At 42.9% G+C, this 27852-nt stretch overlaps 1 long non-coding RNA gene across 1 annotated transcript in view; it reads left to right on the top strand.

The window, feature by feature from the left end:
* The window catches only part of LOC141569347 (uncharacterized), a 450266-nt gene that overhangs the window by 134238 nt on the left and 288176 nt on the right, over positions 1-27852 (top strand). The gene's annotated exons all lie outside the window — the stretch shown is intronic.

The following is a 27852-nucleotide window of genomic DNA, read 5'->3' as shown; positions in this document are numbered from 1 at the left end:
TCCTGGACATGAGGGAGCCTGAGCCCATTCCATTTATTTTATTTCAGTTTAATCCAAAGGATGTGGGCTGGGAGCGGTTCACTTTTGCTTTACCTTTGTTGGTGATTTGGCTGCTCATAGATACAACGTGCCATGAAAAAGATTCAGGGATCTAGATCTCTGCTCACTACTGACCACAGCGGCCGGCCCTGCAATTTGTTCTCGAGGCCGGAGCCTCAGGTGTCGTGACGGTCACTTCATTTGCTTTGACAAACCGTTAAAATATCAGGAGGGCTCGCCAGCTCAGAAGTTTCCATGTAGTGGTGGTGTTGTTATTGCTCAAATCCCTTAGTTTTCTCAAACATGCATTTAGGCTGGGAAGGGATCAGATAAAGGACTGTAACAGTGAAATTTGTGAGAATATGTGGATTCTGAGTGAATCTTGACATATGAAGGTGATATAAATAAATTAGAGTTTCTTTTCATTTAGTCAGTGGATTCTATTTTAAAATTCTGGTTTATCCTTTCACATATTAATTCATTCATTGATGTGAGCACTCGTTTATTCATTTATCCATTTAAAAATGTCCTCATTCTGACTGATGAGATTTGGAGAGAAGAGCAAAGTTTTGAGAATGGACCCCAGATTTTAGTGATGAGTCTCTGAACGGGTCTCGTTGCCTTTGCTAGGCTGGGAAGCACAGCTGTGAGCATGCGTGCGCCCCCTTTCTGTGCTCAGCCCCCCAGGAATGGCAGCCACAGCCTGTATCCACCCCATCATCCTTCTCATCCACCAAAGCCAAGCACAGAGACCTGATGATCCAACTCCAACCCCTCCCTCCTTTCGATGGTTATTTGTTGTTTAACAACTTACTGAGGCATAATTAACATACAATACACTGCACAAACGTGAACTGTACAATTTGGTAAGCTCTGATGTAATACATACACGTGTGAACCCATTACCACATCTATATCACTGCCCCAGCTTCCCCTGCTGCCCCTTTTCCCACCCTGGCGTGACCCCTCCCTTCCTCAGGTAAATGCCGATCTGCCGTCATTCACTGGGGATTACTTTTCTCATGCTCGGATTTTATATGAATGGAATCATACCATACGTGCTCTGTTTTGTCTGGCTTTTTTCACTCGTTGTGATTCCTTTGCAGTTATACATGTCGTGTGTGTCAGGAATTCATTCCTTCGCATGGATGAGTTGTCGTCCATTGCTTGGCTATCCCACAATTTTTTATTGAGGCATAATTGACGTAGAACATATTAGTTTCAGGTGTGCAACGTAATAATTCAATATTTGTATATAATGTGAATGATTGTCACAATAAGTCAAGTGAACGTTTGTCCCCACACACTGTTATAAGATGTTTGTTGTTGTGATGAGAACTTTTAAGATTCGGTCTCTTAGCAACTTCCCAATATGAAAGAGTGTTATTAACTGTAGCCACCATGCTATATGTTATATCCCCGGGACTTATTTATTTTATAACAGGAAGTTTGTACCTTTTTAGCCCCTTCCCCCCTTCACCCTCTTCCCACCCCTCACCTCTCGTAACCACCAGTTTGTCCTCAGTATCTATGGACTTTTTAAAAATTCCACCTGTAAGTGAGATCACAGTATTTGTCTTCTCTGACATTTCACTAACATAATGCCCTCAGGGTCCATCCATGTTGTCACAAATGGCAAGGTTTCCTTTCCTTTTTTATGGTTGAATAATATTTAAATGTATGTTACAATTTCTTTATCCGTTCGTATGTCGGTGGACACTTAGGTTGTTTTTTCCACATCTTGGCTGTTGTAAATAATGCTGCAATGAACATGGTGGTGCATAAATCTTTTCAAATTAGTATTTTTGTTTCCTTCAGATAAATACTCAAAAATGGGATTGCTGGGTTGTGCAGCAGCTCTGTTTTTAATTTTTTGAGGAACCTCCATACTGTTTTCCATAGAGGCTGCACCCATTTCTAATCCCACCAACAGTGCACGAGGGTTCTGTTTTCTCCACATTCTCACCAGTATTCATTCTTTCTTTTTGATACTAGCCCTTCTAACAGGTGTGAGGTGGTATCTCACTGTGGTTCTGATTTGCATTTCCCTGATGATTAGTGACATTGAGCATCTTTTCATGGACCTGTTGGCCATCTGTATGTCTTCTTTGAAAAATGTCCATTCAGATCCTCTGTAGAGGTGTCCTCTGGTGGCAGCTGCAAACACTGGTGCCATGAGACGTAAAATGTAAAACTAGCCCCAGACAGAAAGCCGGGACCACAGACAAGTGGAAAAGCTCCTGTCAGGGAGCTGCTGGCTCTGGAGCAAGGCAGAGGGGAAGTGTGGAGATGGCACCACTGGGAAAGAAGCAGGGAGGGAGGAAAGCAGGCAGCCTTAGAGTTTAAAAAAAAAAAAGATAGTGCTTGTCAGGTGAAGCGAGTCAGAGGAAGAGGCAAAGCTGGCCCTGCCCGGCCCCACCCACAGTGACCCTAGCAGGGCCCCAGGTGAGTCAGCAGACGCCTGCCCCCGTCCATCCCACCCCAACAGGATCCCGCAGACCAGGCGCCATGACCGGGTGAGGCCAGGCGCGGCTTTGCAGAGCCTGTGGGGCTCATGGGCGGGAGCCCCGGCAGTCGCCAGACCAGGTGTTTGGGGGCTGGCGCTCAGTACTGGCCTTAAAAGTTGGGGGGTGTGATGTGGCGTCGTCTCACCTGTGACTCCCCTCCCGGTGTTGCTGGTTCTTCCACCTGCTGGGATGTTTGCAGATGCCACGGTGTGCCTCCTGCCTGGCTCTCTGGCTGGCTGTTTCCCTCATATGCTCACATGCCAGAATTCCTCTGCCCATCTCGTGCCAGGTCCTGTGAGCACGGTGCCCAGCTGGGAGGCTTTGTCTCCTTCAAGCACTTGTAACTCGCTCTTTCTCGCTGGTACTTGTCTGGCTCAGTGAGTTGGTAGTTTCCGGCCCTGGATTTCTGGCAACTAACCCAGCCCCAGCCAGCCACAGGCTCATGGAGCAAAACTGCCATGTAGATTTCACCACCTCATAAGCCGTTCACCATTTCATCTACCCGTCCCTAGAAATCATTACCCTGCCTCTGCCTGAGGACCCCTGGGGATGGGACATGCCTCAGCAGCCACTCTTCCAGGCGAGTTCACTTTGAAAATTCATTATTGCTTTGAGGCAGGTTTTCTTTCTTTTTAGTTCGTGCTCTTTATCAGAATCTCATCATCAGGCTTAAGGACATTGGTTTCACCAAACACTTAAACACACGCAACGTTCGATTTCAGGACAGTGACAAAGCAGATGACATTAGAGCTGGTGACCTGGACGCAGCTTGAAGAAGCTGGTGACCCAAGGAAGAAGGGTAGCTCCATTTCTTCTCGTAAAGTGAGAAGCTGAACTAGATCAGTGGTTCCACAGCGGTTTGTTGGCTTCCTTATCATGTGGCTAGACAGTCGGGAAAGAAAAAAGTGCTCTGTCAAAGGAGATCAGCCCATCCTGGGTTAAATGAATTCAACAGGTTTCTACAATGGGGGATTTCTGAAAACCTTTCATAAACCGATGTGCTTTAGAAATCCAAGAAGGAAACAGAATGAAAAATAGGCACAAAATTTTAACTCTAGTTTTTTTTTATTCTTCCACTGACCCCTATTAACAGAAGCTAGAACGCGCCAGGAAAAGCCGCCGCTGGTTTCTGAGGCCTAAATAGCATGTGATTCTATGATGAAAAGACGTCACCTTTGAATAGAAAGCTAAACACAGCCTCACTCTTTCTCTCTGTCATATATGTGATCAAATTTACACCTCAAGATTTAAATATCAGTTGTTTAATGTGCTTTTCAACTATCCCCTTAAGAGCATAGCGGAAAACACACTTCTTTTAAGGCGGCTTTCACAAATAACAGCCATGCATCTTAGTCGCTCCTGGACTCTGTGTTCGGCTGGTAAGAAGTCAGCTGGGTTCATGTACTTCCCACCTCCCTAGGCGCCTCTTCCGGGCCAGGTGTCCCCTGCTCAGCCGTCACCCTCTCAGGGCCCAGAATAGTGCTGTCCACACAGGGGGACTTCACGCGACTCCCACGATTTATTTACTCCCCAGTTTCCTGATGTACTGACGTTGCTTCTCTTCGGAGCAGTTTCTTCTCATGATTTTAAGGACCTGACATTTAGCAATTGCTTAAATATTATAGCTCTTGTCAGTCGTTTGGGTTGTTCAAAAGCGGAGTCGAACTTTAAGTGATAGTGTTTTCTGGAGAGCACTTTCGTCCCACTTACTACTATACCCTGAGAAAAGTGCCATTTCAGACAGATGTCAAACGTCCTGTTGGTCCCTGCTCCCGCGTGCCAGGTCCTCTGCAGAATGAGGCGTCTCCAAACCGCCGACACAGGAACTTCCACGATGGCGTCGTTCGTCTCATGTCTTGTCTGTCCTTTCTGTTTTACGGAGGTTAGAGACATTCTTCTTGGGTGTTTGTTAAATGGTTTACCTAGTCTGGAACCAGCTACCCAGGCTGCGCTCTGACTGTTTTATGCGGAACCCCCTCCCTTGTAGCCGGCGCCTCGGCAAACCTGCGGCCACGCAGTCGGGGAGGGAACAGCTTTGATGGCTGTGCATCTGCCTTGAACCGTGTTCGTTCATGTTAGTTTTTGCCACTTGCTGGTTGGGCTCAGAATATCTGCTGTGTCGACAGATGGGCGTTTCCTGTTTGGTCAGGAGGCGGCTGCGTTGTTCTGTCTCACTCCAGTTCAGGGCACTCAGTGGGCCCCGGCTTCCACTGCCTCAGTGTTCAAACCTGTTGTTCCGTCAGGAAGACAAACACACCTTCACATCCTCTCTCCTTCTTCTCCTTTCAGTCTCTCTCTCTCTCTCTCCTTCTCTTGTGAGACATTTCTTAAGAATGAAATATAGTTTCCCTGACTGAACTTCAAACAGTGAAAAGTGCGTTTGCATTTCATCCACGAATTCATGCGCTTAAACGGTTATTAAGCACATCCATGCACGAGGTGTTTTGTTTGATATTAAGGCTGAAAATGAGACAAATAAGACAACATATTTGCCTTCAAAGAGGTTGCAAAATGTTTGGTTTGGGAGGGACCAACATGGTGGCAAGTTAGGAATGTACGCATAACTCAGTTGTTTTTTTTTTGTTTGAAATCTTCATGGCTAGAAAGGATAAACCTATATTCCAAAGCTGGTGGGAATTCCTCCATTTTTATAGAGAAGATATTTGACTTTTTCCTTTAAAGTATTCTCTTGTATTTTGGGGAAATGTCATTATGTATTTTGGGTAGGCAGAGATGAAGATGTGATACTCTTCCCGAATGGCCAGGGTCCAGGCTTGGGGACGTAAAGCTTTCCCATGGAAACAAGGATGATTATCTTTGCTGAAGACTGAGGCAGTGGAATATCCCTGAATTTTGTGTGAATGGATATTAAGAGAGTGGGATCCAGTCCATTCGTCATGCAGCAATAGAAAACTAATATACCTAGAATCGGAGCTTCAAAAACAAGAGAAAGTGACAAAAATAGGAAGAAATGTAATGAGGGTAGATCAAGCTTAGTAAAAAAAAAAGTAAGAAAAAACAAAACAGGAAAAGTAGATGATACAACATACTATTTCGTGAATTTCCTAGGAGGAAAAAATAATTCAATGAAAGAAAACAAATACTTACAATTGTCATCTATGAAAACCTTCTTGAAATAAGACAATTACAACATACGTGTTAACAAGGGCCAACTAAGTATCTGAGGAAATTGAAACAGAACAGTCAACTCTGGGACATATTTGAGTTAACTGTTAGACAAAGAAAAAGCCCGAACAGTCTCCAGGAGTAAAAGTTAAAAATTACTTAAAAGGGTAAGAAAATGTGATGGGCACCAGACTTCTTAAGAGTAGCATATAGTATAAGGCAACTGTGGAAAACACTTTTGAGCAATTCTAGAAAAGGAAGAGTTTTCCTTTCCCCCCCAAATTTTATACCCAGCTAACTTACCCTTCAAGGATCCAGGATCTAAATCATTTTAAACAGAAGACTCCGGGCAACGCTGTGCTCAAGAGCCCTTATACACCCCAGCTGCTGAAGGGTGAGCTTCACCCAACCACGATGGAATATGAATGCAAAGAGCATGATGGAAGCGTTTACCACGTGTAATCACAGATCGCAAACCAAAGCAGGATGAGGACCGGGTTAAGTAGGATGTAAACATTACACGTTCCGACGAAATCAATATCACAAGTAGAAATGTGAGCAGAGGGGAAAGAAAGAAGGAAACAGAATAAAATAATTTATTGTAAAAGTGATAGACAGGAGTCAAAGAATACTACGTAAAACTGACAAACCAGTTAGGAAAAGATTACGAAAGGAAAACAGGTGTGTGGATTAGGGAGCCTATAAAATGTACGGATGTAAATGTAACTGTTAGAAGCAAATTCAAGCCTTAAATACCAGAAACAAACCGACCAATCAGAGAAGACGCAACACTTAAAACAAGGTAACTACACACAGTAATTATAATGTTACATGACAAGAATTGAGGGCAAACATTTTAACCTCATCAATAAAACTAAATGAGTACAAATGGCATAGTAAAAAGAAAAGATTTTCAAATTAACACACAGAGTAAAACCCAATGTGTGTTGTACAGAGATTCACCTGAAATGAAGTGATACAAGATAACTAAAGGGATGAGGAGATATGTCAGCAAATGTGGTGAAGATAGGAAAGCAAGGTCCATAATATTATTACCAGAAAAGGTAAACTACCAACCAAAAAGCATGAACTGAGATGGTGTAGAATGCTTTAAATGCTAAAAGCCACGATTCTCAATGAATACATAATAATTATGAATATTTTAAAATTGCAAACAGTGACTCCGTAATGAAAAATAGTTTCAGGGTCATGACTTGCATTGAAAAAGGTAGAAAATATTAGAATGCATTCCACAAACCCAGGGGTATTGTTATTTTTGTACACAATTTCTTTCAGAGGTGTGTGGACAAAGCAGCCACACCGGCCCGGTGGTGCATTGTGGGCCCTTCGCAGCAGCACCTGGGGGATAAATGCAGCCATTCCCACACATGCCAGGTCAGGTGCCCCAGGGGCTGACACGCGTCTGCTTCTCATTTGCCCACCCAGAGGGAGCACCTTCGTCTAATTTTCACAGCCACCATAAAAACTAGCAGTGTTGGGTACACACGTGTGTGTGTGCTGGGTCATGACGTAAAATACATTCCTTATTATGGGCCGTGGTCTAAAGAAAACACTTTGAAAGCTTCCCTACCCCGTACCATCAACTAGGGGTTTTGTGTTTGAAAACAGTAAGCAGAGGAAGTGTGCGAAGCTGGGATCCTGCGCTCACAAGGCGGGGCTTGCCTGGCTGCGTGGGGCGTGGGGTGGGTAGAGCCGGAAGCCTGCGGGCTCTGTGGACGTAGAAGTGGTGCCTTCAGCAGTTGCTGAGCTCTGATCACAGACCCTGGACAGCCAGGTGTTGTGTTGTGAAAGTGCTCTCAGGACAAGTGGAATTGGCACCACGCAGAACTTAGGGCTGAGCCTGATTACTTTCTAGCCAGTTCCGTTGAAAACTGTGACGTGCCTGGACTTTCTGTGCTGACATGGGACAACTGCTGAAACTGGAAGATACTTTTCTGGGCTAGATTTTCATGAAATATTTGTAGTGAAATCTTCTAAATAGCCCCATCACTGACAGGATGTCACACAGTGCTTATTCCACTCTTTTATCTATTAAAACCCTGTGAAGAAAGCACACGTGTTTCCTTGGGATTGTTAAACAATTCCTAATTCCCCACTGTTCACGCAGCAGAGCCAGGCGTGCCCTGGGGTGTGACGTCATCACGCTTGCTACCTTCACTCTGGACAAGGCTGTCCTTTCACTAGAGCGAGTCTTTAAGGGGCGAAGGACAAGTGCTGAGACCTCAGCATCTCATTTCCACACATAGCCAGCAAGTGATAAAAACCCGAGAAGTGAAATAGAGAGCTATCAGCTGATAAAGAAATGAAAGTGTCTCTAAATGCTACGTCTCTCAGAGTTTTCGAGGCTGCCTCCGTGTCTGTAAAGACAGCCTTCCCTGCCTTAAGACAGGGTCAGTCCGGGGCAGCAGTCATTTATTGCGGACGTGGCAGAAGTCTATAACTTAAGAGCACCCCACTTGAAAATGACAGTCATCGGGAGGCCCCTTTTATGATATCTTCTTCTTTCCAGCTGGTAATAGAACAGAACTTGGTAAGGGCTGCTCTGTGCCATGAATCAAATCATGTTTCACAAAAGTCATTTCCTATTGACGTCCAGGTGCCTGTTTCCCATTTATATTGATCAGTGGACATTTGTTTGCCAAGAAAAAACTAAAAGGATGCCCTCTGACATTTTCAAAGGGGAAGATTCATTCTTCCCAGCATCCTGTATATGACTGGGTTTCTGAAAGAGGGAGTTACAAATCTACTTTAGCGATGTTGGGAGGGAAACAAGGAAGGTAATGTTTGTGGGTCACTCCGGTTTCCCAGGGGACATCTTTACAAAGTTGGAGTGTGTGTCTCTTTTTTTTTTTTAATTAATGAAATTGGGACCATGTAGTTATTCAGTTCAGTTAGGTTCTAGGATTTAAATGCTTGTAATCAAGCCTTGGTATTTATAACATGCAGTCAGGATAGTTGAGTTCCAGAAAAATCTTAAAGCTGTGCAGTTTTGTGGATGAAACAGTGGATCATGACACATATGGAATTAAAAGTCCCAATGTGTGTGTGTTCATATGCACCCATGTGCAGTGCCCCTCGAAGCGGAATAGAAAAGCTGAATGTTGATTTGGGCAAAATTCTTACATATACTCCATTCATAAAAACAACTGATCACTCAGAACATTGATGTCTGTACAATTGTTACATCACAACAAAGTTATTTGCACAAGAAGTTTATCAAAATCCAATATCTGCTTTGATTAAAAAGAGGCTAGTTTGAGAAAGAAGCTAAAAGTCACGGATTCGTGCGTTCAGAGCAGGCTCTAACCAAACACCCATTAAGCACCCGTTACTGTATTTCATCTGGACAATAAAATGTATGAGGGCGTCGAGAAATTGACCTCTTGTGGTAATATTGTAGGACAACGCTTTCTCCAATTGATCTTGGTGATACTTTGGGTCACAAACAAATCTTTTATGACCACCTGAAGAGGCCAGCGATCAAACTCAGTCACCAGATTGAGAGGAACACGGGCTCTTTTGAAGGTCATCGCTAATGTTCTGTGACCGTTCCTTGGTTTTCGAGATTTCTACACTCCCTTAGCTTCTGAAGCTAAAGGTGGTCCTTTCACCAAGAAGCCGCCTTGTGTTTTTTGTTGTTGTTGTTGTTGTTGTTGTTTTTATGTTCCATGAAAGTGTACTCTCCATGTTTTCTTCTTCATCTTCCGACATGTGCTTTTGTTATCTCTTCTTTGTCCTTTCGCAATTGCAATTGGGATCTTCTAAGATAGAGTTTGTAGCTTCCTCTTTGCTTTCTGTAAAATCCGTGATTTTGTTTTCTCCCGCCAGTAAATACTGGTTTGTGCCTTTGTGCTGGAATTTCCCACCCTCAGGCTTAGCCACAACGGGCTTCTATGCAATGTTGGGGAACCTAAACTATTGAATGCAAATAGATCTGTAGAGCCAGGCGACAGCAAGATTTTAGACTATTATTCAAAATAAAACAGATGACCTCTGAAGGCACATGCAATTCTGTAAGAAGTCTTAGCCGTGGGGGAGAGACGGACAGACATCCTGCTACGCCCCCGAGAAAACTAGCAAACCTGCACCAGCAGCAGAGCGGCTTCCCTGAGAGCTGGCTCTACATTTCCACGTTTTCCTTGGCAATCCCATGAGAATGTCAAATTCAACTGAACAGTGGAATTTGTGGAATTGCACCAGGTTTACACTACTCACCCCAGGATTTGCTGCTGTTCTCGATTTTTCTTTGTGTTGATGGCACCACAAGTGTAAAATGGACAGCACATATCTGCTCCTGCTTTGGAGACAGTCCTCACAGTGTAGATTGGTGTTAGGTCAGCTGCGGGCATGGTCAAGCGGCCAGGAGCCAAAAATACCCCTCTGCCAAGTCAGACCCCTCCTCGCATGATAGAAACTGGGGCCCCTGGTGTTTCCCAGAAAAGGCAGCAGACCCTGGTGCGATAAACAGCTCCGGATTCAGCCGCTCGCGCCCGATCTGTGCTGACTGCGCGGACCGGACCGGTGAACCTCACCCGGGGGCGCAGAATAAAGCACTCACTTTGCTCAACCTGCCTGACTCTGTCTCTTTATCTGCAAGCCTTACAATCATCAATTCTATCTGTGGATCCAACACGGTTTCATTTCATCTAGTCAGCGTGTACTCGTAGTTGTGGACTTGTTCATTCATTCACTCCCTGGAATTGATCGCCTGCCTACTTTTTGCCAGGTGAAATACTGGGCGTTGGGGATACAAGTCCAGAAAATACAACAGTCTTACTCCTCAGAGCTTTTGGTCTCGGGACCCCCCACCCCCACCCCGCAATGTCTCTGACCACCTCGGTAAGTCATAGGCAGGATTTGGAAAGTAGAGGTCACAGGACTTCAGCAGATTTGATACAGGAGCTCAAGGGCTCGGAATCAAAGGTGCCCCCTGGGTTTGGGGCTAGAGAAACTGCTTAGGCAATGGTTCTATTTAGTGAGATGGACAAGAGAAGGCGCAGGTTTGCTTATTTGGGAAATGAAATGATCTTTTTGCTCACAAATCGCTGAGTTGATGTGATTTGATCTCTGTTTAAATGCTACTTGCTAGTCATGGCTTGACAAAGGTACCAATAAGTAAGTAAGTATATACTGTTATTAATTCTGTGGTGCTAAGTTAGCACACGTTCTTAATGTAGAAAAAGCAATAATCACATGCTAGCCAAGACGGTTGTGTGTGGTGTTTCCAACTGTCATAGTACAACCTGTGCTTTCGTGGGCTAGTCTCAGTGACCCAGCCACACTCCACTCTGGAAGGTCCGACCAACACAGCAGGACTCACAGAGGAATAAAAGCCATGAACTGCTCCCATCAGCACAAAACATTTATCAAGAAGCGATCCTCATCTCCAGAAAACATACCAGAACAGGATGGATTTGTGACACTATCCAATCAGAGCCACTCTCACCGCTGAGACAGCTGGCTTCACGGGGCTGTCTCTCCCTTCCGCCTGAAGTTCAGCGTCAGCGCCAGGGGACAGACAAGCTGAGGCTGTGTCCGCCCAGCAGAGTGGCAGTATCAGCAACCTCTGCTGTTTTATTAGGTTTATCAAGCAGCGGTCTGTCTGGTCGGCTGGCCAGGGTGTGCCGAGCGGTTATCGTAGCTCTCTCCCACTTTATCTCACAGCGGTGGGCTGTGGGCAGCATCTCACAGCCATGTTTAAACCGTGATCGCCATTCCAGTGCTGCAGAGACTGCATTCAGAGGGCAGTGAGTCATATATATATATATATATATATATATATATATATATATATATATATATATATATATATAGAGAGAGAGAGAGAGAGAGAGAGAGAGAGAGAGAGAGAGAGAGAGATTACGGCCTGACCCTCTATTAGCTGTAATACAGTTAAGTTCTGAGGGCTTGTCTCTCTTCCAGAGCAGCACCGATTATGTTTGCTTGTTACTAGGTAAGAAGGAGACTTGACCTGCACTGGTGATGCGTGTTGGGTTTTACAAACCACTTTCATGTATTTCATTATATTTGATTTCACCGACGGCTTCAATTTGTGCTTTTATCAACTACTTACTAAGATGCGGGCAGTTAGCGTGCAGTCCTGGCAGCGTTGTTATACTTCGGGGTGTAACCCACAGCACCCAAAGTAGCGATTCTTCATAAACACGCTCTCTTTTCTAATGCAACAAACTTCTTTCCTAAATACGTGGCTGCGTATCCACCCTCCATTCATAACCACACTTACAGCTTCAGCAAATGCCAACAGTTAGGCAGTTTGTCCACTGGACCACTGAGGACAGTGGGAGAAAGAGGCCAGAGGTACCTTACTGGTGTCTTTTCTCCAGTTGGGTATTTGTCGTGCGATTATGTAAAGGTCAGAAATATCGAACAGTGGTCAGCTCTGTCTCCCCATTGATGACATTTGTCTTTGATGCAGCTCCTCACCATGCATCAGCTCACCTCCTAACTGGAAGTCATAACCATATTTTGTCTCGTCTGACAAACTACAACTTTTCTCTAAAGAACCTCCCCGTCTCCCACCCCCACCAGACGCCGCGTCTCACCCCTCTGTTCTGTTAACGTTGCCCCTTCTACAGACCTGCCGCAGCACATCTCGCTGGTCTGCAAGAAAGCATTGTAAGTAGGGTTGTTTTCTTCCACTAGACTCTGAAATTCTTAATGACTTTTTAATTTACCTGTGAATCCTAGACACCGAGCCGGGTGGCGTGGCACAAAGTAGCTTTCAGATGGAGCTGAGCATGTTTTATAGAATCTAATAGGACGTCAGGATAGAACTCCTAATAAAGCTTTGCCCAAGAGACCAATGTAACAGAAATAAGGTACCAAAGTGATGGTGAAAGACCCCTAAGCCCCCGCAAACCTATGTAGAATTTCCAGGGAAATACCTGTAAATCAGGTGGTCTTCTTTACCCTTCAACACATCAAGGAAATGAACTGGAAAAAGACAGTGATGAGGATTTCTTCTGAGAGGCCCTATGCTTTGTCTCCCAAGAGATGGGGCTACGCCTTTCACCTAAAAACCAGTGTCGTTCAGAGTTAAGCAGAAGTGAAAGGCGCCTGGCCAGGGATGTAGCAGTCAGCAACGCTGTGTCCCAGATTTCCCAGGGCAGCTCTCATGTCAGCAGGCCTGTCCCGTTGTCCCCATGTGTCCCCATACGTGTGCTCGGGCTATCAGACCACACGTGCCACTTGCTGTGGTCAAATATACTTACCCATCCAAAAACACAACTGAAAAATTATAAAATGGTGCTAAGGTTTTCAGATTTGATATCAGAGCGTGAAAGAAATAATGAGGGAAATAGTTTGGCAGTTCAGAAAAAGCTGGGCGACTCAGGCTGTTTCTGATGGTCCTTCTAGTCAGAGGTTCAGAACCCACGGTCGGTTACTTGTAAGAGGCGTCTGCGATCTGGGGCAGCCTGAACGTCCACTGAGGCCAATAAACTTATAAACATCTTGGCTTTTACTTGGAATCAATCCGACCTGGTAGAAAAGGAGCAGGTGTGAGAGTGAATTCGAGGACGACCAAAGACTGTGGGGATTGAGGGCCTGCAATGTAAGTGAAGTGGGAAGACGCGAGAAACGTGATGGAGTCTCTTCTTGGGCTTCATTTTGGCTTCGTCTGCGAGTCTTCGCTTTCTTTTCTGTTTGCACTTGTCTTTCTCTAATAGTCACAGAATAGTAAGTGCTGCTACGACCCAACAGTTACTGAGCATTTGCTCCGTGCTTCGTTCACATAGCAACTCATGTAATGTCCTGTTACCGTTTTACGATAATTCCATTTTACAGATGAAGAGAGTAAGGCTCCTGGAGGCTGAGTAACTTTCCCAAACCCTCAATGGATGGGTTGAAACTAGGTCTGCCCGACTCCAGGACTAATGCTGGGAGCCATGCCCCTTCCACCTGGCATGACGTACTTTCCCTCTGCAAACATCACGTTTACAGAGTAGAGGTCACGGTACCGCGAAGGTGGACCTCTAGTTTTCCAGGCCCAAGTGTCAGTCCTAGAGGGACGCTGCTTGCCTGGTCAGGACTGAGGACATGGGCACGTCTGACGGGGCTGGACGTGCACCGTGTATAACCGGACAGCCTTAGCCTCAGAAGTGGGCCACTTCCTGAAAGCCACTTCCTGAAAGCCACTTCCTGAAAGCCACTTCCTGAAAGCCACTTCCTGAAAGCCACTTCCTGAAAGCGGGAACTCACGCTCCCAAGCCTGCGAGTCTCTCCTTTCCAGGTGGCATCCAGGTCTCTGAATACAGAGTAATTGGTTTTCAACTAATATTTATTGAACACCTATTATACACAGGATGTTGTTGGAGTTACCCGATTTAGCAAATAAAAGCACAGGACACCCAGCTAAATTTAAATTTTAGATAAACAGCGAATTTGATTTTGAGCATCTGTGTGTCGCAAATATTGCATGGGCAGCGTGTGCTTTGTGTGGCGGCCCTAGGCATCATTTTATAGTGAAGGTTACGGTGTCACGAAGAATAAAGAAACTGGTCACCATTCTTAGTTAGTCATTTGTAACTGAACCCAGACACTTTCATTTAATGTACAAAGCCTTCGAAAGTATCATCTCTGTGTTTCTGTTTGGATTTCAAATACCCCAGTGTCAGCTGTCACTTGCTTTCTGGACCACAGAGCACCTGTGGCCCGGTTGTTACCAGTGGGTTATGTTGGTGGTTCTAAGGGAGTGAGCCATGGAAGAGCCCTGCAGCCGGTCCCAGAGCTTTGGGGTCAGCTGAAGACTTTTTTTTAAAACAAATGTTTTAAATTTATTTACCATTTCAGTATTTGAAATACTCTATTCTCCAATCAAAGCTACAGCTTCTTCCACTGCAAGGCCTAAGACTTTGACTGTGTTCCCATGTCTTACTATGGAAATTAATTATTCAGAAATATTAAATAGGTTGAGAATGGCTAATTTAAAATGATTAAGTGGTCTCTAATTAAAATCAACTCTGTGTCCAGAAGAGACCGCTGTCCAGGTGGGTGTTATGACAACTTGGCTCTCTGCGTATCAGCTCATTACAGTGTCTCCACATCGCTCACCACCTCCACTTCCTACGTCCCCTTCACTACATGGCCAGACGCACGCACACAACACACAGGTACACACACACGGACAGGCAGACACAGGCGCACACGCACACAGGCGCACACACATGGCACATGGACAGGCACACTCATCCATGTGCACACGCACACACACACAGGTGCACACACATGGACAGGCACACACAGGTGTACATACACACAGTTAAGTGCTGAGTTGGACCAGCTGCCCAGTTGTTGCTTACAGGAAGGTGGGTGTGAGAGCAGTGTACCCCAATAGGCAGCAGCACACAGCCCCCCGCAGAGCTCCCCCCCTTCCTGCCTGCCCCCCACCGCATCCAGGATACCTGAGGCACCGGCTGTGCTCTGTGAAGTCTACAATTTTCAACTGGTTGTGTCTTTCCACGCAAACTCATTAGGCACTATTTACACCGCTGCAGCTGCGAAGGGAGAGGTTCTGAACTCGGGCATTCTACAGTAGGCTTTGTTTCTCATTTACATTTGCATATTAAAGTGTTTGCCTGAAATAGGCTATTGAAATTAATTCAGGATTAATTGGTGTCTTTATCTCATTAGGACAATCTAATTTAAGGATGATGAAATTGTTTAGCCTCCCGTTTGCATAATTAGATTGCTCTGAATTGCTGTCATTATTGGCTCTTTAGCATCATCTGTAGGCTTCAAACAGACGAGAGCTCCAACCTCATAAAGACCAATCATGTGTTACAGCCCAGGGCTGTTAACCCCTTTTAACCCAAACTCACTCGGATTAGCCGTCAGGACAGACAGGCCGGGGTCCCTGAGAGCCTGGAGAGCCTTCCTTTCGGAATTCTGGGTGTTCAGATGGAAAACTTCCCCTGCATGTGGATGTTTGGTTGTGGGCCCTGTTACAGCATCTCTTCTGGGACCCAGACCGTTCACAAGACTCACTCCTGTCCTGTGCGTAGCACTTTCAGCGTTGCGTGGCCTCCCTTCCTGTAAAATGACCTCTTTCTACCTCCTTAGCTAATTGGAAATCCTTCCATGACCTCAAAATGTGGCAGCATTTCTGAGAGGGTGTTGGGCGTCTGTGAAGACTGACGCTCTACTTGCCTGAACATCAGCCGCGAGCGTGGTTATCATTCCAGTGACGTCATAGAATAGAGCAGACCCAGGGCCGTCTGACGTGCACGAGTGATGTCGGCCTTCAGTCTTTACCAGACACTGCATTGGGTATCTTTGCTGTGCCTGACACTGTGCCCGGTCCTGGGAAACCACTGAAACATATCCCAGGTTCCTCTGTGCTTGTTGTCGGGGAGGAGACGAGAGTAAGGGACAGGCGAGCTGGGCCTGGGGCCTGCTCGGTCACCGAGAGCTTTGGGAATTCATAGGACTGTGAATGTCTTTGTTCGTTTCATCAATGAAGGGTTGTGCTACACTAATGATTCCTGGCTCCACATTACGTACTGTGCTTTTAAACACCACCAAACCCTCATAAATTAAACCAAGATCACTGTACATGCGCTGGACCCCCAAGTTCTTTACTGTTGGTTGACTCTAAGGCACTGAAAGCCAGTCTCCTCAATGATTTTTAAAGTTGCTTATAGTAATTAAAACCAAAAAAAAAGAGATAGTATTTTCATTTTATGTTAAACTCCTGGCAAGAATGGTTCCTGAAATACAAAATGTGACTTTAATTTATCCAGGTATTAAGAACTAAAATTGCAGAATAAAGAGAAGTTTTAGATTTCAAACTGAAAAACAATAGGAACTCCAAAAAAATCAATGCTTTATCTGAATAGATACTTGAAGAAATTCAAGACACAAATTAAGAATAACACAACAATATAAATAAAACAACAACAGCGTATGTAAACACTTGGCAGCAGTTTTCTCCCTGAGAAATTGCAGTGCCTTAGCTTGCTCAGGGCACTTAAAGGGGCTTGAATCTCTTGTTAGCTGTACTCATCTCTTCCTGGGCTCTGAGGGTCATAAACGAACAGCCAGTTGCTCCAGATTATCAGCTCACAAAACAGCCCTCACCAAGAGCACACAGGAAAGAAAAAAGTCAGACATAAAATCATAAACTAGATTACACTGTGGAACTTTTTTCACAGGACAATTCAAAAACCCCTTTGTGAAGTCCCTTAAGTAATTTTCCATACCGACGATATTATGACGAGTGATGTATCGTTACCATCACCCAAGTTTTACAAAGAGAACTGGAATTCAGGAAAGGAAGGATCTCTCATGAAGGATTACAGCATCCGATTTGTAAAGTTTGTTTTTATTTCCATTGACTTTTGCTTTAACTTGGGCCCAGCTTTAATTCCGAAGGGCTGAGATTATGATTACATATTCGTATTATGTCCAGAGGGCAAACTTGGCTTCCTGAGGAAGCACCGCAGTGCTCGCCCACGGGAGGCTGGAGTCTGGGTGGAAGCACAAGGGGTGTCTTGGGGAATCTGCCTGACTTCCGTGGCCTCAGCTGCTTCAACTTAGAATGGGACCGTGCAAACGCCCAAGGGGCCTCAAAGCTTTGTTCTACCTGGAACCACACTTGGGAACATTTATTACCGTCGACTGTATCCTAGGTTTTGAAGAAGTCCTAACAAATTTGGAAGAATCACACATGAGATCCGGCCATGGATGGAGGGCGTGGAGTAGGGACTCTAGACAGCCATGCCCGTGTGTCCCATGACTGTACACAGGGAGCATTATCACAGCAGCGACCATCACAGCAACTAAAGGAACAATCAAACGTGTGTCCGAGAATGGGAGGAAACCCCACCAGGGTGCACGGAGCAACAGGAAATATCTGTGGAGTAGGGGATGGTAGATGGTAATGACCACTCCGTTCTTCCTCCTGAAAAGCAGAATTGGTGCAGAAAATGGCTGACTTCAGCCTGGGCAGCCAAGGCCCTGAGCTGAGGAGGAAGAACGAAATGGACCCTCTTCTCTGAGTCGGGAAGCAAGACAGAGAGAGGGCTGCTTTGTGAGTCAGCTCACGTCGGCGACATCTGGTCGTGTCTCATCACGTTGCAAATTTATGACCCTGGAAACACCGCGTTGACGTGGGCGATCTTTTGCCAAGAGAAGCCTGAACTATAAACTCATGACCAGAGCAGTGGCAGGGGATGTGGCAGCTTTCTCTGCTCTGACAACTCTCTGGCTTGGGTCAAACAGATAAAGACTCGGACTGCTGACCCTTCCTGCGAAAGGGCACGGATGCATACGGAATGAGGGGGCTCGCTGACAAGAGAGCAGGGGGTGACGAGGAAGGGAGGCCTGGCTTCCCCCAGGAAAGCCCAGTGGGACTTAGCGGTGGCCCAACCACACAGAAATCCAGAAATGGAGAAGACCTCTCATCAACCACGCCTGGAATATTTAACTCCCACCATGGCAGATGCAACACATTCCGGAGCAGCTCTATTCCCAGAGAATATCTGGGTTGGCTTTGGATAAGGCTGAAACGCAGAGGGTCAGAGGCAAGCTGTGTGCATGTGTGTGCATTGTAATAACCTCCGCGACTCACCGCAGCCATGTTGTAGGATGAGCTACGTCCCAGCTCGCACGCTCTAGGTTTGCAACAGCTGGATGAAAAACAAAAATTCTTCCCATGAAAGATTCTCCTTTGAGAAATTCCTTCTCTCAAGTGCAACTGAAAGCTCTAAAATCTTCTCATTTACAATACACTCCAAAGTATATTTCAATTTTTGCTTGACAATCTAGGTAATGGAAGAATGATTTTATTTCCGTGTAATATTATATTAAAATGGCCTACTATTAAGACTGCTTGTAATTGATAGTGGAATAAAATGTTTATTCCATACCATTCCCCGAGACTTGGTCCACAAAAGCAAAACTGTTTGTTTTTTAAACAAAGAGAAAATTCCACTTTTCAAAATGGCAAGAACCATGCCTGCCAAATAGAGTGAAGATTGCAAAATTAAGGGACATACTCAGCTAATACATGCCACTCTAGAGCTCAGAGTGTATGTTTGTTTTTCTTTTTTATTTCTTGTTGTTACAGTAAGTTAGAGTCTTAAAAGATCCAAGCAATGGTGGTTTCCTTGCAATGATGAGAAACAGGTGACGTGTGGGTAAGGAAGGGGGTCCAAGGGACACAGAGGCATTCTTAGAGCAGCCCAGTGCCACCAGAGAAGAGTAGGGTGCAGGGGCATTAGTGGGGGGATTTGCCCGTGTTTGCCAGCTTCATTCTCCCACCCTTGTCCTCCCCAAAAACACGATGGGGAAAACATTTAGAAAGAGAGTCCTGCACAGGAAACAACTCTAAAGTCACTGGCAAAAGTCAACTGAACAGAGATAAATAAAAAGAACAACATTTTCACAGCGTGTCATGCAGTCTTCCTGTCAGGGTAAACCATTCACCTCAAGAAGGAAACGGGCCATGCTCAGATTTGTTCTCTTAGATTGGGGGATATGGCAGATGTGATGAAAGAGGGTTTTAAGGCAACATACTTGAAGAAGCATGGACTTTTGCGGCTCATCTTTGTGAGTTGGCTTGGATGGCATTCTCCCCTTTGAAGAGGATTAATAAACAAACAAAAAGTATCCAGTATTTTTCCTATGTAAAACAATCGTTTTAACAAGGAAAAAACGTGAGTGTTGAAAACACATTTTACTAGAAGAATTGTATAAGAAAATATATGAATGTCATACACAAATGGATTAGAGAATATTACTCAAAGAAGAAATGTAAGCACTCAAGTAAAAAATAATAAACCAGAGAAGTTGTTAATAAATGACGTTACTGAGCTCAAGAAATACAGATATATTTACAGTACGGAAATGAGAATCACATGGGAAGTATTCAGAATTAGGATCGATGGTGCTTAAAGCAAAGTCCATGTCGTGAAATGTGGTTTTGTAACAACGTAAAGCGAGAAGAGCAAGAGCCACGAGATGACATTAGAAAAGGGGAAATGCAGACCCACCGTTTGCATTCTTGAAGAAGAGCATAGAACAACCGGAAAAGGAAAATACTGAACAATATAATAAAATAGTATTTTCCTGGAATGAAGATAGAACTGAAACTACGGATAAAAGGGACATGAGTTCAGTTAAGAAAGAAAGTTGAAAATTTCGAGAGTCACACAGTTTGAGGTGAAGCTGTTGAATTTTAAGGTCCAAGGACCAAGAAAGAATCCCATCAACTTCAAAGCAGGACCAGGCCACAAAAATATGAAAACACACACAAAAATACCTGATAATATATGAAAGGAAAATTCAACACCATGTTTAATGGTGACACAGCAGAAGCCATCCCTCTGAGAACAGGGACATAACAAGGAAACTCAGTATCATCAGGACTGCTTCACGCTCCACAGAAAAGAAGAGATGGAACCAGGTTTCAAACTCGGATATTCCAATTTGCAGATTTGATAGAAGTCTATCTGAAATTCAAAATGAAGTTATTTTATGCCCAAACTCTAATTGCCTACAGTTCACCACAGTTCTTCAATAAAATCTCTATAATTAGCAGCATTGATTTAATGTTGATATATATATATATATATATATATATATGTTCATGTTATATATAAAAGAACCAAAAGAGTTCCAGTCTCAGAATTTCAAGCATGAAACGCATAAAAATGAACAGAGTCTTCATGGGATGCAGGGAGCTATGAAATGCATAGTAGACCCTTCTTAGGATCTAATATGGTGGTAAAATCCTCTCCTCAAATATAGCAAAAAAATATGTATGCACATGGGAAGAAAAAATTGACAACTACTATTATGATATGGCATAAATGCTCAAGCAATTTAATTTAAACCTTAAAGGAACGAGGAATCCATGAAGACTGAGAATATGGAGAGTATGTGAGTATAAAAATAACAGCAATGTAGAAAAGGTAATGAAACAGGATGCTCCATTCGCAAAAAGGGAAACGTGCAGCTAAACAAATGAAAGGATGTGAAAGACTTGTATGAAGAAAAATTAAAACTACTTAGGAGCACAAAAGACAATGTACAGTTTTGAAAGCAATATCTTATCCTTGGATAAGAACAGCACCTATTGAACAATGTTGAGTTTTCCAAAGTTTATCTATGAATTCAATATGGTCTAAGTCACAGCAGAAATAGTATATTTGTTAAACTTTTCAGAATAACTTGAATGTTCATCTGGAAAAAAGTGCTAGAATAGCTTTCAAAAATAGAAAAACAAAGATTATAAAAGGAGCCTTATTCCTACCAGATATTAAAAACCCTTTTAAGGTACGATAGTTCAAGCAGCACATCTCCTTTGCAGAGAAAGATGATTGGGACAAAAATAAATGTAGGTTCAGATGAGAAGGTCGTAGGAGACAAAAATTGCTTTTGAAATTAATGGGAGAAAATGGATTCATCTTTTTTTTTTTTTTTTTTTTAAGTGGGATAACTGGCTAGCCTTAGCTTAACTGATCAAAAATAAAAGGGAGAAGGCTCCAGTTACTAAATTCAGGAATGGCAGTAGGTACCTCACTGTTGACCTCACAGAAGTAAAAAAGGATAGTAAGAAAGTACTATGAACAACCGCATGCCACCAGTTAGATAACTTAGATGGAATGGACAGTTTCCTACAAAGACAAACTACCAAAAGTGACTTAAGAAAAAATTAATAATCTGATTAGAGACTTATAATAGGCGAAGAGATTGAGTTAATAATTTTACAACTTCCAACAAAGAGAAGCCCAGGACAAGATGGCTTTAGTCATGAATTCTACTTACCAAATATTTAAAGAAAAATTAATACCAACCATCCACAAACTTTTCAAAAAAATATGAGAAGATGGAACAATTCTCAATTCATTCCATGTGACCAGGATTCCCCAGAAAATAAAAGTAGACAAAGACACCACTATGAAAGAAAACTATAAATTATTACCCCTTGTGAATATATATTGCCACAACCTTCAACAAATTATTGACAAACTGAATATGGCAACACATAAAAACTGGAATATATATCAGGAATGTAAGATTGATTTAACATCCCAAAATCAATCAATGTAATATATTAATAGAATAAAGGTCAAATTCTACACAATTATTTCAATAGATGCAGAAAAAGCTTTTGACAAAATCCAACTCACTTTCATGATAAAAGCAAAACGAAACAAAATAGGAATAGAAAGAAACCTGATAAGGAGCATCTAGGAAAATCCCACAAATCACATAATTAATGGAAACTAGCTGAATGCTTTCCCCCTAAAATCAAGGACCAAAAAAGATGTTTGTTTTGAAACGTGTACTCAGCATTATACTGGCTGTTCTAGGGCACAGGCTGGCTAACTAATTACCATGTTTCCCCGAAAACAAGACCTAGCCGGACCATCAGCTCTAATGCATCTTTTGGAGCAAAAATTACCATAAGATCCGATCTTATATAAGACCCTATAACATATGACCGGGTCTTATGGTAATTTTTGCTCCAAAAGATGCATTAGAGCTGATGGTCCAGCTAAGTCTTACTTTTGGGGAAACACGGGACCTAAGTGGCATCCATATAGGAAAGAAAAAAGTAAACTCTCGTTGCTTACAAATGACAGGATCTCATGTGTGGAAAAGTATAAAGATTAAGGATTCCACAGAAAACTCTGTTGGAATTAATAAATGAGTTCATCAATGTGGTAAGATAGAAAAGCAATATACAGAAATTGATTATATTCCTAAACATGAGTAATAAACAATCTGAAATAAAACCAAGAAAATAATTTTATTTACACTAGCATCAGAAACTATAAAAATGATTAGCGATAAGTTTAGCAAAAAAAGTGCAAGACTCATACACCAAAAACTATAACACATCTTGAAATAAATTAAAAAGGACCGAAGTAACTGGAAAGATAACCCATGTTTATGAGATTTCATTAAGATGCCAGTACTCCCAAAGTTGATCTACAGATTCACTGAAATTCTTCTAAAATCCTAACTTTTTTTGTAGAAATTGATAGTCTGATGCTAAAATTCATATTAAAATGCCAAGGACCTATTATAGCCAAAACAATCTTGAAAAAGAACAAAGTTTCATATTTCTCAATTTAAAGTATACTACAAAGCTTGCCAGATTTTAAGCTACTGTCATCAACGCAGTGCACTTGTGTCACTTTGGCGGTATTGATCAGTGGTCTGGAATGAGGGTAGAAATAAACCCTCACATTTAATATCAATTGATTTTGAACAAGGTGTCAAGACAGTTCCATCAGGAAAGCATAATCTTCACACAAATGATGTTGAGACAACTGGAAATTTGTGTATAAAAGAATGCGTTTTGTCCCTTACCTCCCACAATAATGAACTCAAATGGATCATAATTCTAAATGTAAAATTCCTTGAAGAAAACATAGGAATAAATCTTCATGACATTGGTGACACGATGGTTTTTTAAGATGTGACGTCAAATGCATAAGTGAAAAAAGAACAATAGGTCAACTGGACTTCCACAAAATTAAAAACTTTTTTGTGTTGAAGGATACCAGCAAGAATGTGAAAACAACCCGCAGACTAGGAGAAAAAATGTGCAAATCATGCATTTGACAAAGGAGACTTGTGTCCAGAATATAGAAAGAACACTCAACATTAGAAAGACACGTAATCCCCTTGAAAATGGATGAAGGACTTGAATAGACATTTCTGTAATGAAGACGTACAAATGGCTGATAAACACACAAAGAAGTGCTCGTCTCCAGTCGTCCTCAGGATATTGTACATAACACACTGAGGTCCCCTCCACACCCACCACAATAGCCAAAATAATAAGAAGAAACAATAATGAGTCTTGGTAGGAATGGGAAAATCGGAACCCCTGTACATTGCTGGTGGCAATGCAAAATGGTGCCGTCAGTTTGGAGCACAGTTTTGGCAGTGTGCTAAACGTAGGGGAGTCAGGTGACCCAATGATTCTTCGTAGCTGCACTCGAGAGAAATATGTCCATAAGAAAACTGCACAGAAATGTTCATAGCAGCATTATTTATAATAGCCCCAGAGTGGAAACAATCTGAATTCCCATCGATGCGTAGCCATAATGAATATCCACCATGATAAGTCACAGGTGATAAATCCCAATCACCCATGATAAATGGATGAGCAAAAATGGTGTAATTCATACAGTGGAATATTATTCAGCAATGAAAAATAAGGACTGATACATGCTACATGTATTAACCTTGAAAATACCATGCTACGTGAAAATAGCCAATCACAAAGATGACATATGGCGTGATTCCATTTGTGTGAAATGTCTGGGACTTGCAACCCATAGAAACAGAAAGTAGATTCATGTTTATGTGTGACGGGGACAGGAGAAGGGATAGGAGATGGCAGCTAATGTGTATGTGGTTCTTTGTGGGGTGCGGAGAATGTTCTAAAATTAGGTAGTGAGGATGCTACATAGCTCTGTGAATACATCAAAAACCATCAAACTGTCTATTTTATATGGCAGAATTTTATGGTATGTAAAATACACACACACACACACACACACACACACACATCAAAAAAGCTATTGAACAAAAGTGCCATCAACTCAATAGAGAAAATTTTTGTGAAAACCTAAGGACACAGATGAATACAAATTGCTAATAACTATAACAGATGATGAATTATCATCATGATTTAAAAAATTAAAATAAAACGCGGCGTTTTATTTTTGCCAGGATTTAGGAGTTTGGGAGCACTCTGGTGCATAGTAGTGGGAATCTAAACTACAGCAAACATTTTGGAGGCAGTTTTACTAGATAAATAAGTTGGAGATGCAGGTATAGATATACAAATATCTCAACATTCGAAAATGCACGTGTATATTAGCCCAGCAATTCTCTTTCTAGAACTTCATCCTAAATACCTACAAATAGGTAACTATACAAGGATATTTAATTCTCTGTTGTTTGGTATAGTGACAAAATAGACATAATATAAATACTGATCATGTGTAGTTTAAATACATACTGCTTTTCATAAAATTAAATACAATGCAGTCATTATATATTGAAAGAGCTATAACAATGCTATAAAATAAGGTGTAAAAATGGTGAGAAAGTCAAGCTGCAGCAGAATGGTGTAATAACATTTGAAATATAAAGTGAATATGTCATATACGAGAGTATACAAATGCTTTCATATGCATAGAAAGTACCTGGAAAGATACACATGTAACAATTAAAAGCTGGTGCCTCTGGGTGGAAATGGACACCTTTGTTACTACATACACATATAGGCTTATTTTTATAGTGAAGATTTAATGAAAATGTGTGAAATACATAATGGTTTGGTGCCACCTAGTCAAAACATAGATGACATGGCATAGCTATTGATGTCTTCAAAGTGAAAACATTGCGTTCTCTTTCTTAGTATTCCCAGCGTCTGATCCTACCACTTGTATTTGCTGGGCAGTGCAAGACTCAAATGGTGGCTCCACGGGTACCGATGACTCAGGCTGCGTCTGTCTTTTTGGTCTCCCATCCTCACAGATCGCAGCCTTCACCTTACCGCGTGACCCATGCTGGAAGCTGGCGCGCCCGGCAGCACACGTGTTTTCTTAACTCTTCAGTCCCCTATTTAAAATGCATTCATTGAGAGTTGAGTGTTAAGAATCACTATCATAAGAAAATTACAATCGGCCAGTTTCCGTGGAAATAATAAATAATTTCCAGGGTTAAAAGTTACAGTCACTTTGTCATTTTCCACCCTTACATAGGCACTTCTTTTGGCTTATAATATAAATTGAAATAAAAACAAAACAATAACAAAAAATAAGGTGAGGGGAGACTAATTTTATAAAGGGACCTAATTACATCAAATACATTTCCGACGTTTTTCTGGCTTCTACAATATACTTTGTCTATTGGTCCCCTCCAAGTTCCTCTCCACTAAACACATCGTTTCTCTAATTCTCCGCACTTTCACATCTGAAGGCTGGGTGTTCCACAGCAGGACACTGGGTTTTGACAGTTGGTACATCATCTCTGATGCTCACATCTGGCGGCGTTACACAGTGACGGGTCTTTCATCATTTCTTTTGAATTCATTCTGGTAACGTTAATCGTAAGTGATGAACTCTGTGTATTCTGCGGACATAATGGGCAATTCTGTGCGACTGAGATTCTGATTCTACTCCGTACTAATGGGCACTAATTGTAACAATCAGTGATTATGTCAGTTAAACGCAGTGCTGATGGCAGCTGATGACAGCAGTGAAAGCCCTGACACCATTTTGGAGCAGAACTTGGAGCAGCCATTTGCAAACATGGGAGAGCAAACTGAGTATCGGTTCATTGTTTTCCTACACTTGTTTAATCTTATAATCTTTTCTATTTTGGAATACCTTGTCGCATGTTGTTGTTAGGTCCTGATAGCTTCCTCAACTTACTTTTCTACTTAGTATAATATTATTTTTATTATAGTGGACACATCACTCTCAAAACACCAAAGTGACTTTTAAGAAAAAAAACAACTTTAAAAAAATAACACTGTATAGAATTGTCTCTTAAATTAGGGGCAAGCTTTGGCTAATGGAAGTGACAAATGATGTATAACTGCCAGGGGGACACCTGGATTGTGGGACATGCTGGCCTTACTGTCTATTTCCCCGTCAATATTCCTCGAGCGTTTGTAAGTCTTCTGCTGCCCCTGAACAGAGACAATCTTTTTCAGGGATAATTCTGTGTGTGTCTAAGCCAAAGGTAGGCTCCAGCTCCAAAATTATAATCTATTTTTCGAAAGGAACGGTACTTACTGCTTAGGTAGAGAACAGATAGTGTTCGTGGACACACACTGAAGGGGAAACAACACATAGCAATAGCAAAGAAGAGCAAACTTTGAGTTGAATGTCTGCTACCGACAGACACAACATTGAATAAGTGAAGGAATGAATGCGTGAAGGAAGGAATGAGTCAATGAGTAGAGCGAAGTTGAGTAAGACAAGGTCATTATCTTAAGGAACCAAACCCGCCAGAGGTGGCCGGGGAAGAGCCTCAGAACCCCCAAATCGTGTTGCCCCTTGGCACTGGCTGCTGCCTGGTGCAGAGTGGTTTTCTAGGTGGACTCAGTGACCTTCTGTGGTTCTTGGATTAGCCTGGTTTTTCATGACACGAGATTCCCTCACCGGGCCACAGTTCTCTCTGGAAGGTTAATGAGCTATTAGTTTACAAATGTCCTTACTCGCCTACTTCTTTTTTCTTTTGTGGGTTAGTTTGCTGCTTGCCAGTCCATGTGGGTGTCCAGTCTCCATCTTATGCTGGTTCCTCTGAGACAGTTCATTCCTTCTAATAGGACGTGATACGAGAACTCTGTCTGCCACTGAGCAAAGCTTAGCGTCTGAGTTCCAAAGACTTCCTCAGCTGAGGGCTATCCATCTCCTTACTTGAGTTCTGGTTTACAACGCTGCCCAGCAGTGGATGGTGAGACATCTTTGTACGTCCTCTCTGGGCGACCTGTTGACCATGGCTATTGGAGATGCCTGCGCAGCTGGTTGTTTCTGTCCGTCTGCTGTGAAAAGCAGACCTCACGTGATACCCCAGCGTTCAGCAGCAAGTGTAAGACCTTAAGAACAAATGCTACCGCAGAAAATTGTCTCATGTTGGTCAAGAGATTGTTCACCCAGCATCACTACTTCTTCCCACTACTGTAGACCTCACAGTAGGTTTGGAGTTCTTTGCGGTTCTGTAGCCCATGAATCAGTTGGTTTCCACTGTAGAGTCTTGGTTCTGCTCTCTCACATAGACCTGGTGTAAGACGTTAAGTTGTTCTGTATACAGTTTGGGTTTATGTTATAAACAAAGCGGTTCTACTAACAAAAAAATCTGTATGTCAGGTTTTCTGACCTGACTCTTATTCAAGGGGAACAAAGCATCTCAAGTGCCTTCCTCCCTCCACAGGGAGCCTGTGTGGGGATGCTGAAAGCTAAGGTTTGGCTCCTTGAGAAGAGGGTTAGTGTGGGGGTCCCATAAGCCGTTTCATAGCCTCCCGAGAGCCACGGGAACCTGGATATAAACAACGTACTAAATGTTCGGACATTGAGTAGCCTCTTCGCAATCATCCAGAGAGGAGAACAGCCGAGGTGCAGCCTGAAACTGGACAGCCCGAGAAGGCTGGACCAAC

Source organism: Rhinolophus sinicus, chromosome 11 (assembly GCF_057876585.1).
Source record: "Rhinolophus sinicus isolate RSI-liver-muscle chromosome 11, RSI-T2T, whole genome shotgun sequence".
Taxonomy (NCBI): domain Eukaryota; kingdom Metazoa; phylum Chordata; class Mammalia; order Chiroptera; family Rhinolophidae; genus Rhinolophus; species Rhinolophus sinicus.
This window is presented reverse-complemented; position numbering and strand designations above follow the sequence as displayed.